A 13658-nucleotide genomic window follows, 5' to 3' on the forward strand; every position below is an offset into this window, starting at 1 on the left:
ACTACTGTGCTTGATAAATATCAGAAAAAATAAATCTGCTTGTGATGTTTTTGTTCCTTTTATTTTTTTATTTTTTATTTTTTTCCGTTTTGCTCATGATTTTATTTAATGGAAGAGTCACTTCTCACATATTGGCTTGACAATTTACAAGCATTTGTTTGTGCTGAATTAAGCACATTTCTAAACTTTGTATGTTGCTGCTGACAGTTTGGGAATTGATTTTTATCCCTGGAGAGATGCCTTTTTGTCTTTAAGGCAAATTGAAGTTGACTGCTGGAGCATTCCCTGGTAAGAGAATCTACTGTAGGAATATTTTTCCACTGAGAACTCATTTTTAACTGAGGAGCTTCAGCAAGGTCATGCTTTGCAGGACACCAAAACAAACAGAAAAAAAGTTCACAGACAAAGAAATAACATTAGCTTTATAGTAAATAAGTAGGAGCAAATATGACCAAGCTTTTTTCTCATGTAATGTTTTGTCAGGGAAGTGTGCTAGATGTGCAGTAGGTAACAATTTTCCAAGCTTTTATTCTGAATGCACTGCTAGTGTGGGCAATGGCAGAAAACAATTTTACCCACCTGTGTTTTCTCATGCCTGTTACGAGTTTAAATTAAGGGAGCTCTGTACCATTTTTAGGAGGTTAAGAGTCTTTCAAGAAAAGGCTTATGGCTTGTCCTCATCAACATAGAGCAGGGGTTGTAGACATAAATGGATTAATGAGCTGTGTGCCAGTATGCAGGATGCAATCTGTTCACATCAAATAGTGCTAGGTATTCTCTTTTTATTCTATACTCATCCCTGCATATCCAACCACAGAGACTATTTTTCTGAGCTATCTCAGACCTATACCCACCTTGTTCCAGCATCCGTAGAGATGCTGGGATTCATTCATGCATCTGTCCCTTCAGGGCTTTTTTTTGGCACTAGATTTTACATTTGTAAAAACAGAATTCTATTAAATGAGTCTGCTGAAATAAAATATTGTAGATGTATACACCTGGTCTCTTTTATATGATCAAAGTGAAGAAATGACCTCACACCTGAACAACAAAGATGAACATAACTGTCCTGGTCAGTAGTTTTTTTTTGTGATGGAACCTGGCCAAATACTGGTGAGGTAGTGCACAGACCTCATATTAAACTCATTTATTGCTTCTCTCTGCAGCAATTACGTCTACTTTTATTTTGAGTAATTTCATTCTCTTTAATCTCACTCTTTTTATAAACTCATATATTTCTAAGACCTAAGTAACACAAATGTAAGTAAGAAGACAAACTTTTTCAGACTGTGAATAAGATAACAAAGGATAAAGTTGAATCCAATTGTTTTCATTTCTTGGATAAAAATCATGCCAACTTAAGGCAATTTTTCACCAAAGCACCTAATGAGTTCTAAGAACAAATTTCTTGAGAAAAGTCATCTGGTGGTTATAAAATCTAGGAAGGAGTTTGAGCTCTTTGCAGTCTTCCTTGAAGCCTTCTTTGGGATCTTGTTGAGTTTTTCATACATTCAAATTCTGAAAATTTGATTTTTCTCAGTGTTTCTGTGGATGTCATTATCAATTGTCAGAATTTTCATTTACCTCTCTAATCTTTATTTTCTCTTCTCAAGTTCCTTTTGTAATATATGTGACAGTTCTCTCGTAGTAGTTACCAGACAAAGACATCTGCAGAATCTGAGAAAGAAAATTTTCAACATTCATCTTATTAAGAAAAAAAAAAAAAGAAAGCATCCTAAAACATGTTTGAATGTTTTGTAGATATAAAAGAAAACACAAGGCTGGTATTTAAGATGGGCTAGGTGAGGAATGACAGGAGGCAGAGACTGATGATGTTCTATTGCAACTGGTGAGCAATATCCCAGAGCTACTGTGCCACCAGATCCATGAGGCAGCCTAGACAATAAACAGTTCATCTTTTCTGCCCTGCTTTCAATTCTGTATTTTTGTTAATTAATTTTTAAGCTTTTACTCAGCTTCACCTTGGAATGTCCATCTTTTCTTGGAAGTAAACTAAAATAGATCATAATGTCTATGAATAATATGAAGTCTGATTAATCATATTGTAACACTTTATACTCCTACTTTTTGGTTTGGGTAGGCTAGTTGAATGTTGATCATTATGGGCTCTACCTTTAATACCTTAATCAAACTTGTTTCTGTTTTGTCCTTTTGCCTGAAGACTTCTGCTGTTTAGAATTAACTTTGTTCTCAGTCCTTTTCTATTCTGTGTTGAGCTTTACACCTAATTAGAGGTAATTGTTTCCTTGTTCCTACATCATCAGCCAAGCAAGCAGATCTCGGCTGCATGAGGGTCTTGGTCTCAGAAAGAATGTAGGTAAAACTTAGATAATTTAGTTTTTATCTCTATCTCTTTCATTGTTCTACAGCTGTGATAAATGTGCCTTAGATATGACTTTACTAAGTTGTAAAAATCATGAAAATCTGTATGTTGGAATGGTAGCCTGAATGTTACAGTGCTGTCACAAAGATTTTCACTAAGGATTATTTTTAACAACTCATACATGTTTTAAGATTTGTTTAGACTTTCTCTCTCTCTTGTTAATAATTTCAGTGATTTTCTGTCACATTTTCAAACCTTACAGTTCTGAGAATGAACTCCAATCTGGGCCTCAGACAAGGTATCTGAACGGGGTCCAATTGGTGTCTACAGATAGAATGCAAAATTACATTAATTAAGTTTGTAATTGTGAAGCAGGAGGGAGAACAATTTATAAAGGCAGAGGTAGGAGGAGAACTTTCAGTAGCAGCGCATGGCGAATGAGATGCACAGCCTGCATTATCAATAGGAGCTGCATGTCTAATCCACCAGACTCAGAACGGAAGAAAATGTACCCTGGGATGTCAGGTGTTAAGGGGAAGAATGGGCCTCTCACGTTCTTTGCGCTTACAAGCCGGCTTGTAACCTTTTGACTCTCTCTCTCTTTCTCTTCTTGAGTTTTGTTTCCTGAAAGGAAAAGGGGTTGGGGGGAGGTAGGGGAAGGAGATTTAAAGAGTGGAAGATCTGTTTCAAAGTAGTGAGTACTGTAGGGTATTTTCAGGCTTTTTTTTTTTTTTTTCCTCCCCCAAGAACTAGTTTTGTTTTGTTTCCTTAAAGAAGCAGTTGCTTTTCAGGTAAAGTGCTTAGACTTAAGATATCTTACCACTATCAACATTGTAATCTTCATGCGCTCTGCTGAAGGTGGCATAGCTTTTTTTAACTTTCTAACTAAAATGAATGTAGTTTCACTTAACACTGTTGAGGAGTAAAGCTTGTTATGAGAATTAATGTTACACAGTATTGCCTTTCATATTCATTAGATATTATGCAGAAAAACAACCCCCCAAATAACATGAAATTTCTTCTGTTCTCAGAGGATCCCCTAAAGCAGCATGGTCATATATTCTATCCATTGCACAACAGGCCCAATGATCTGCATATGCAAAGGAAAGGTTTAAATAATACTCTCATATTTTGCCTCCTTGCTGTTTTTGAGTTAGTAAGTGTAGGAAATATCCTGGTGCAAGGAGGAAGATGTATGTACCCTAGGTGAGTGTTTACTGGTTTGAATAAAAGAAAATATAACAATACAGGAAAAAGTTAATAGTGTCTAATTAAGGTAGATCTCCAAACTTCATGACTTTTGAGGAGAAAGAGTGGGAAGTGGAAAAATATGCCAAAAGCTACATTATCTGTCCTTGAAATCGTCTCTTCTGCAATGATCTCATGCTAGACTGTAAAAATAGAAATAATAAGGTGATGTTTGTTTTCATTAATTAAAGAGAGTCTTTCTCGTAGAAGAGTGTCCTGAGAATCCTAAAGGAATTTTATATATTTCTGGCTAGCATGGTGAATTTAAGAACTGTCCTCCTCCAACTTTAAGCTGTTATTCATTCATGATTATTTTGAAATGGCTCATGTTGCCTTGGCTTAGCTGTAATGTGGCAGCAATGGAGTAGAGCCAATAGAGGGGTAATTTTACAGCCAGCAATCAGGAAAAGGAAGAGCCCTTAGCCAGGGACTCAACTGTGCCAGGAGGAGCCATTATTCTATTATTATTTCCAGTGTGGAGGCATTGTTTTAAGTTACATTAAAAACATCCTTTAAATGTCTTTATTTGTGTTGTAAAGTTTCCATATCAACTTTTCCCAAAGAAAGGTGTGCGAGTCTGTAACATATAAGCAAATGGAGTGCTTGAGGTCTATCTTGCTTTACAAGTTGTGCACTAAAGGGAAACCTCAAATTAAAGGTAATTCCTCAACTTATAGAGCATGGAGGATCACTGGGCAAACATGCCAAGAGTTCTTGATTTTATAACACTTGCTCAAAACAACACTTTGGACAGCCTTTCTTACCATCTTTTTCTTCTGTTAAGGACTCTAACCTCTAAGTGGCTAAAGGAGAGAGAATGAAGTCTGTACTGTTATTCACGTGCATGGATTTGTATTATCTCCTGGAGGTTGTGTTTGTTGAAACCCACAATGGATTTGAATGTTAGAGGATGTGATGTGGATAGCTTTCTTGTTTTCAGTTACTCTGTCCTGTACAGTAAATGTTTTATATTCCATACTGCTTTAATTTCACTTTTAGAGTATGTGTTGTGAACTATTATTGTAAAGGTCTCTATATTGAATATTATCAGTACTTTTTAATAAATAATGTTTGAGGAGGCAAAAGCCTTCCATCTCTAAGGCAAGTAGCACTTGGTTTAAATGCATAATAGTGAAATAATGTGTCCCAAGTCATTAGAACAGCTTGAGACACAAAAGGGAACAGAACCCAAATATCATAAATCCCTGTCCGGTGTCTTAATCCTGAGCCTATTTTTCCATTCAAAATATAAATTTCCATGATTATTATTTGTACTGCCAGAGCTTTCCAGGGATTTAAAGGTGACCTAATTTATTAAATGCTGTCTTATGTGCAAGACAGAAGCAAAATCCTTACCCCAGGGCACTTATTCAGTGGCCCTGATCCTGCAATCTGATCTCTGGAATGAACGTCTGAACTAACACAAGCCATTCCGCCTCTTCAGAGAGTTCGACTGGAGTTTTAATGGAGGAGAGACATGGAGTGCAAGTTGTCTACAACATCCTCAGTGAATTTCAGTACATTACCATTACTTCCCTCTTTTATTATGTGTTTCCCTGTGTCCTCTCCAAGCTCTTGAGCAGCTGTTGTTGTTACCTTAAGCACAGAGAGAAGTTTGGTGTGAACTGTTTTTTTCCAGCTCTGTGTGAGCCTTGATCTGTGGCACTACTTAAAGATGCTTTGCGATGCACCTTGAGATTAAAGTGCATCGCCCCTGCAGTGCATTGATCTTGTCTGGCCCAGAAAGGGGTTGTCATAGATCTGCTTTTGAAATCAGGACTCCCTCATGGGTTTTCCCAAGGCATCATCTCCATGTCATTGGGTTGGCAGGATATGAAGCTGAGGGTCTTTTTGAAGTTTTCCCTCGCACCAAGGGGTGTATGCTTATCATGTGGCAGTTGTGCTAAGTTACACCCTCTTCTCCCTGTGTTCCATGCGGGATAACTTAGTGGAGTATTTAAATATGCCAGGTTTTTTTTTGTTGTTGTTTGTTTGTTTTTTAACTCTATTGTTTGATTTGCTATATTGGAGTATTAAAACAAGGAGTAGAATCCAGTGCTTGCAACTCATTTCTTGGAGAGAAATAAAATGCACAGGCTGAACTTCATGAACTAATTAAACTATCCTACAAAACTCTATCCCCTTGCAGCTACAGATAATAGTCTTATTTTAGGAAACACAGTCATGTACTTCATCAGATATCACTTTCGCCAATATTATTTAGCTTTTCATAACTGCAAGGCAAACAGCCTTTAAGGTTGTTTCTGTTTCTCACATTTCAGTCTCTTTTTTTGAAAAGTACAAAAAAGTAAATTTCCTCCGTCAAATGACTTGTTATTGGAAAAGCAAAGTAACATTTCACTATTCAAAGCTCTTCTTCCTGCAAAACTGTGGTACGTGGAAAATGTTTTACAACTTTCAAAGTTTATTTGATTTTGAATGCTTTTGGTTATGTAAGTTTTAATAAGTAGCTTTGGTGTACCCCTAAAGGCACACCCCACACACTTATGTTGTGTGACCTAGGGTCACAAGTAATGGCTGCAAGCTAATTGATTGAGAAAGGCTTGTCTGACTGGGCCCCTTTGAGTCCTCCCTTTACATTCCTAAATTTCTGTAAAGAAGGCACTGGCAGCTTCGCCTGTCGAGAGGAGGGGTTGGGGGAAAGGGAGGAAGTTTCTCCGTTTCTGATTATGCGCAGAGTTTCCTTGTACCGAGCTTATGTTCTCCACCCACTACTTAGTAAGAACTCCTTAACAACTTAAAGCTTTATCCCTCTGAGTACCAGAAAAGTGATTTGAGTAGTTATTGAGCAGGGAGAATAAACTGCTTGCTCCGGGCAGGGAGGAAGCTTATGGAAATGATATTAGACCTTCAGCAAAGTGCACAGCTGCATCATACAGAAGCTGAGACTCAAATTGACAGGCAAATAAGCCAGATCACGGAAGGGGCCTCTGTGTGGCAGCTCTGAGCTCCCAAGGGTTGGACAACTAGGCAAAAAGTGCACTGGAACAGGGCAGAAAATAGCACACTAACTTCAGGCAACTGTTGCATTTTCATGGTGAGTCCAGATTTGAAATGTGTTGTTTGAAATGTAGCTGTTTCTGTTGTTTCTAAAATCCCTTCCGTTCTACCACAGCTATCCTTTTGCAAAGTTCATTGTGTTACGGATTATTTGTCCGGATGTGCACTGCAGTTCTGAATGGTGCAGAAATGCACAGGGATGGTCCTTTCCTTGCTGCTTGCTCTCTGTTTTTCCTTTGCTTGCTCCAGGAATCAGGTCCCATTCTCTAAAGCATGCTGCACGGCTTCCGATTTGCAAAGAAAGAGTTTTGCAACCAGCCCTTGGTGTGCGGCTGCATATAGGTGAATAAATGTTTGGAATTTCTGTGCAGTTTTCTGCAGTTTGAGCTTTGCGGCACCTCTGCATTGCTCCGTATTTCGCTGCCTTATCTTGAGAATGTATGGCACGGTCACTATGAAAAGAGCTTTGTGTTTGAATTCCTGGTGAGTCGAAGGGTCAGGGCCTATGAGTTATCTGCCTGCCAGCAAGACTCATTGCTGTGTCCCTTTATTTTTCAAGCTAAAATAGAAAAAACATGTGTCCTCACCCCTTTTATATAAACGCATTTTGAATTCAGGTTTTACATGCTGTTTGTGTGTGCTTTGTTCTTTTGACAAACTTGGGGTTTTGAGGGAAAGCCAGTTTTACTCTGTCCATATTTATTTTATTTTCTCAAGTTTTCTTACTGCTTTTTCTGCATTCCTTTGTTGTGATGCACATAAATTTTTCTTAAAATAACATTCAGTGATTCTGATTCCTGCTAAGAAGAGACAAAAGTTTTATAGTTGCATACTCATCTCCAAAAATACCAGGGAGCTATCTAAATTTTAAGTAGGTTGCAAAACTATGAAGAAGATAAGGCTTTCATAACTTTTGTTTCTCTTAAGGAGGGAAACAGAATACTCCTGGATAAGTTCTAGTATAGTGGTAATAAATCTGATCTGAGTTACTATGTTATTCCAGTCACCGTGCTCGTTTGAAAAAGCTGCTTTATTAGCACAGCAATAGAATTATACACGTTGACAGTAACATCAGAAATAAGTTTGCAAAAACTGTTGAGTGGGTGAAATTTAGAGCTATAATTCTTCAAAGCATGTCAAAGTTGCTCTGTATGTGATGTTTAAGATGCCTGTGATTTAGAGGAGAAATGAATCTAAGTGTTTTTTCCTTCAACAGAAGTGTAATTCTGCACAAAATGATCTTTGTTATATCTTTACTCAAATAGTTTTCTTTTCAGAAGGTAAATAATCTAAGTCAGGAGTTGCAGGAAAATTCTCAGAGAATTATGTTATATAGAGCTAAAGGGAAAGTGCTCATTTGATAGGATAATTCTACCAATCAGCATAAGTTGATCAGATGAAGCCTCCACAGATGGTATGTTCCTACTTGTTTCCTGACCTGTCTTTCTAAGTTTGTTAGTTTCATCTAAATATTACAATTAGCAGAATATCTTTTATTATTATTATTATTTTAAACAATAGATACATGCATATGGGGCTTTAGGTCTGGACTGACCTAATGTTGCAGTCTCTCTCAAGTGCGGAAGTTCATATTGTTCATCTGTTGTGTTCATTTGCCAGTCTGCAATCTTGAGTTTGCAGTTTTTGCATTTCTTTCTTCTTCTTAAAAAAAAAAAAAAAAAAAGAGTGTAAACTGTTTCAAAGAAATGCTAAGCATTATAGGGTAGAAGGTGGTGCTGCGAGGTGATCTTAATAGACTTCGTGCTGCTTCTTTTTGTTAATTGTGTTCCTGTGTATTTTGACTTGGACTAAACCTTAGACTTTCTACAAGAAAGCCTTGGCCATGTTCTCAGTGCAACTAAAGATATATTTGTCTTTTAAGAGTTTCAGGGTCCTTGCAGGAAAGAAATGCATCCTCTTCTGTAACATACATATATGCTACCTGCTCAAGTTCTCTTTACACACTGAAAGTCTGACAGTAAATGAAACGTTGAGGAGCCAATCTCCTTCATGCTGTGGTGCCCTGAAGCACAGAGGAGCCTCTCATAAGGTGCAAGGGAATCAGGGCTGTGGGGATTCAGGACAGCCCACTTCTTGTGGGCACACGGGCAGGGGACCTGACTTCCCTGTGCTGCAGGGCTTCCATTGGCAAAGAGAGGCACCGGTGGTGTTGTGAAACCTGATGAGCGGATTATGAAACATTTCTTTGTGCTCTGATGACCAGCTTGATGAAGGGGAAAGGGATTAATGAGGAGGAGAAGAATTTACTGATGATTTTCTGCTTATGTTTATCATTAAAAGAAGAATATCTCTCCCAATAGCTGTGTTTTATGATTCATGGAAAGCCCTGTGGTAATGATGGGAGTGATAATTGATGGTGGTGTTCCTACTGGCCATCTGAGTTGAAGTTTTCACAGAGGACCAATGCAATATATCAAGGTTTCCAGTAAGTTTAAACATCATTAGGATGTCTTGAAATACTACATTTGCACTTGGATAAAGGGAAAGAATCATTAGTTCAAACTAAAATAATTATATTGGATTTTACATTTCTCCGACATTGGTTAGAGAAAAAAAAAAGTTTTGAAAGCATTAAACACAATTGTTGTATAGCTGTCATTTATCTGAAAAAAAATATATTATTTAGCAACTTCAGTCTTTAGTCAAGGAGAAACCAAATTTGTTTTGTGAATTCCACAGCAAAATGATTTTGGAGGTTCACTTTTTAGGAATATTCTGGTTTAGGAAAGTAGTGCATAGAGGAAGGAAAAGTTATTTGCACAACATGTTTCACTGGCATCAATACACTATACAGACATGGTGCCTGCAGGTATCTTTACTGTCATGTGAGAAAAAAGATGGAAATTCAGGACTAACAGTTGATTTTTCTGTCAGAGAGAAGAACTAGTTTGTGGTTTAAGGACAAGGCAATGTCTATTCTAGGAGATAAAGGAAAATTGACAGGCAGAAGAGAATTGCAGCTCTGATGGTTTCAGTGAGTCACAATATTGATAGAGTTACTCTAATTATAATTAGAGTTATAACCCCATGTTATAACTGAGCAATTTTGAAAGAACTCATTAAAAAAAAATTAAAGGAGAAAAGAGGAAAAAAAAGTTTAATCTGAGCACATTTTGAAGTTATTTTGTGACTATAATTAGTTAGATCTTAAACTTCTTTATCTTCAAGCTTCATGGATCTAGGATCCATATATCTGTCTAAAATATAGAAGAAAAAATAACTCAAGAATTGTCAGTATCAGATTTTGGAATTCAGTAAATAGTTGAGGGAACAGGAAAGCATGTTTCAGGGGAAACAGAAGGTGTACACATGCTGTCCATGAAACACAGAGAGAGAGAAGACTTGATCTTCACAATCCCCAAGTTGACTTTCTGTCCTGCAACAAATTTAGAGTATCAGCAGAAGACTGACCCTAAAGGCGATGGTGAAATTGAAAGAAGAACATACAATGAGAAAGATATTTGACTCTTAAAGTTAATCAAGTAGTTATAATATGTGGACAAATGGACAAAGAGAACAAATACAACTGGAATTTGAGGACAGGGCAACAGGAGGGGAGATGGGACATTAAGGGGAAAAATCAAGATCTAAACATAGAAGAAACATGGCATGAGAGAAAAATCCACTCTATCTGAAATATCATTCACTGATAGGTGCCTGTGCTTTGTGAATTGTGCGCAGTTCTTTAATATAAGTATTTTAATTGTGCAAGCTCTTGAATTGGTCCTGTTTCGAACTGCACACGTTAAATGGTACTAAATGAAGAAGAAGGTAAATAGATGGCCCTACCTTGGAGCACTTGTGACTTTGCTGTCAGTAATTTTCATTCTTTCCAAAAAGCAGCAGCAATGACATCCTTCGAAGAATATTGTCCTTTGTGGCAGAGCTGGCCAAAGGAAACGCTGTGCTCTATTGCTGCCAGTTCTCTCACTCTTCTTCTATCTCTTTAATGTTATGCATCTACTCTGAGTCCTCTGGAACTATTTTCTCTGGTTTGGGTGTGTAAAGCAAAAACTGTACAATTTGAAAGTTAATGCTGAATAAAAAGTAGGACTCTCCAAATTATTTCCCTTTATATTTTTTTTCCCTCTTCTTTTACAATCTATTCCCAGTTTCTGGGAAAGAAGAAATATGGCAGGATCTGGTAAGTTAATCATCTTTTAGGTTACATCAAACCATTTCCTTTCAATTGCCATGCCATTTTTTGAATGTATTTTTTGGCCTGAAATTTTACATTTTATAGTCACAAAACACAGGTGATTTTTTTTTTTTTTTTTTTTTTGTTAAAGGAAATAAGATTATTTTAAGCAGCAGAAGTGGGAATAAATTATACTTTTCCTGTGAAATGTGAAGTAAACAAAATAAACTCAATGAAAGGCTTTGAACAGCAGTTTTTGAAATAACTCATTCAATAGGTATTTTGTGGACTTCTTTTTCTAAGGGCTTGAGATTTAATAAATAAATTAAAAAAAGGAACTAATTTGAAATTATTTATATTGAAGATGTTCAATTGTAGCTATTTATAATGTGCCTTTTGGCAGTGTTAGGCAGCACGCTGACATGTTTTACTTGCTCTGAGGACCATATGACAAATTGGGCTTTGCATATGCATAGCATACTGAGTGTCCTGTCCTTAGAGAGCCTGAAAGAGCTTGACCTGTGCACATCTCCAGGTTTAACTTAGCTGAGTGCTGAGGAAGCACTGCAAGTAAGATTGCCATTTAGGAGCTCCTCACATGGAGAAGGAGTCAGCCCCCTCTTCAACTTGCAAATTCTTCAAGTGTTATTAATAACCAAATTTGATGTGGATTATTCATTTTAATGCTGCTGTTGGCTCTGTTTCCTGAAAGTGTTTTGATTTCACTACTGAAACAGAAGTTGAGAATTGCGGTCAATTTTTACTGGAGATTTTTTTCCCAACAGGAGGGAATGCCACTTTGAAGTGTTTGGAGTGAGTACAGCTTGAGTTTTATAGAGACGCTGCTATAAGTATGTATGTGATTTGCAATACAAGTAGATGCCTGTTTTCAAGAAGCTTTTCTAGACTTGAATTAGAACAGGAGTATGCTGTACTAAGTCAGAATTTACAGACGTGCTTTTATTTGGTTTTTTTTCCCCTCTTTTGCCCTTTATTCATCATTGCACTAATTCAACATCTCGCCTAACATTAAGACTGTGACTGGCTGGCAGGCACAGCTGATCTACCTGACCAGCTGGCTGTTTTCAGGCATGACAGGTAGTCATGACTTCCTCCTTGCTTACATTCTACTCACACCACTGTATTTAACAACTTTTTGTTCTTGTAGCATGGTGCCAAATACTGCTCCATTACATAGTATATCAACATTCTTTGATTTTTGATTTTAGGTAACGGGGAATAAGATTTCAGTCATATTAGAAATTTCTTTTTAATATCATGCTTAACTTTGTGTATTGAATCCACTGCACTTTTGCCTAAATTGTAGCTGAAACTGTACCTTCAAAAGCACTTCTTTCTAGAGAGAAAAAAAAAAGAGTCTGTGAGCAAAAGAATAGAAATACATCATTATCTTTAGTGAAATACATACTTCTTGGGGAGACATATATTTAATTAAACTTGACTGATTATGCTATGTTTGATAATTATATTTTACATTAAATGGTATTTTTACTAGAAAAATAATTTCTTTGTTCCTCAGTGTCATGGTTTTATGATTTTTGGTTATCGGTATTCCACATCATAACATCATGTGCACTGGGAGCTTAAGAGTTAATGCTCCAATTCTGGGTACCTGTCCCAGAAGAGCAGAATAACTACATACTCCAGAGGACTTTGTGGTGTATGGGAACTGCTGAGTCACAGCCTGAACCTTCTACAGGTACATTGGCCAGAAGAGACAGGCCAAAACGGGCGTACCTACTTTGGTAAATTTAAAAGGAGAAATGGCTTCAACAGATGAAGAGAAAGCTGAGGTGCTGAATGAGTTCTTCACCTCGGTCTTCACTGGTGGCCAGGATTCTAGTCTTTTTCATGTCCCTAAGTCTTGCACCCCCATACCTCTATGTGGGGACCAAGGAGGTAAATCCCTCCCCACTGTAAGGGTTGAGCAAGTCCGAGAGTGCCTCCTTAGACTGAATGAGTATAAGTCTATGGGGCCAGATGGCGTGCATCCCAGGGTCCTGAAGGAGCTGGCTGAGGTGGTTGCTGAGCCGCTCTCCATCATATTTGAGAAGTCGTGGCTGTCAGGTAAGGTCCCGGATGATTGGAGGAAGGGTCACGTCACTCCCATTTACAAGAAGGGGAGCAGGGAGGACCCGGGTAACTACAGGCCGGTGAGTCTCACCTCCGTGCCTGGGAAGATTATGGAACAGATCCTCCTGGACAATATGCTTGATCACATAAAGAACGAGCACGTGATCCTAGATAGCCAGCATGGCTTCACCAGGGGAAGGTCATGCTTAACTAATCTTGTGGCCTTCTATGATGGAGTGACGGCATTGGTGGACGAAGGGAAGGCAACTGATGTCATTTACCTGGACCTGAGCAAGGCCTTTGACATGGTCCCCCATCACATCCTCATCTCCAAACTGGAGGGAAGTGGATTTGACGGGTGGACAACTAGATGGATAAGCAATTGGTTGAAAGGCCGCAGACAGAGGGTGGTGGTCAATGGCTCTATGTCCAGGTGGAGGCCGGTAACGAGCGGTGTCCCTCAAGGGTCTGTCTTGGGACCGGTGCTCTTTAACATCTTTATTAATGACATCGATGAGGGAATGGAGTGCACCCTCAGCAAGTTTGCTGATGACACCAAGCTGAGTGGTGCAGTCGATACGGTGGAGGGAATGGAGGCCATTCAGAGGGACCTTGACAGGCTGGAAAGCTGGGCTCGGGTGAACCTAATGAGGTTCAATAAGGCAAAGTGCAAGGTTTTGCACTTGGGCCGGAAGAACCCCAGGCACCTGTACAGGCTGGGGGGAGTTGTCCTTGAGAGCAGCTCGGCAGAGAAAGACCTAGGGGTCCTGATAGATGAGAAACTTAACATGA

At 38.3% G+C, this 13658-nt stretch overlaps 1 long non-coding RNA gene across 7 annotated transcripts in view; it reads left to right on the plus strand.

Annotated features, from left to right (window-relative positions):
* Positions 1 to 13658, plus strand: part of LOC116241965 (uncharacterized) — a 343284-nt gene that overhangs the window by 102974 nt on the left and 226652 nt on the right. Inside the window, exons 1-2 of one of the 7 annotated variants that reach the window (XR_016458831.1) lie at positions 6230 to 6650; positions 11558 to 11585. The exons of 4 other annotated variants lie outside the window; for them this stretch is intronic. This is a non-coding gene — a long non-coding RNA (uncharacterized LOC116241965). Of the gene's footprint in view, positions 1 to 6229; positions 6651 to 11557; positions 11586 to 13658 lie in introns of those variants that run through there. 2 more of the 7 variants (XR_016458824.1, XR_016458825.1) reach the window with 2 other exon arrangements.

This window comes from Phasianus colchicus, chromosome 1 (genome assembly GCF_987193195.1).
Source record: "Phasianus colchicus chromosome 1, bPhaCol1.hap1.1, whole genome shotgun sequence".
Taxonomy (NCBI): domain Eukaryota; kingdom Metazoa; phylum Chordata; class Aves; order Galliformes; family Phasianidae; genus Phasianus; species Phasianus colchicus.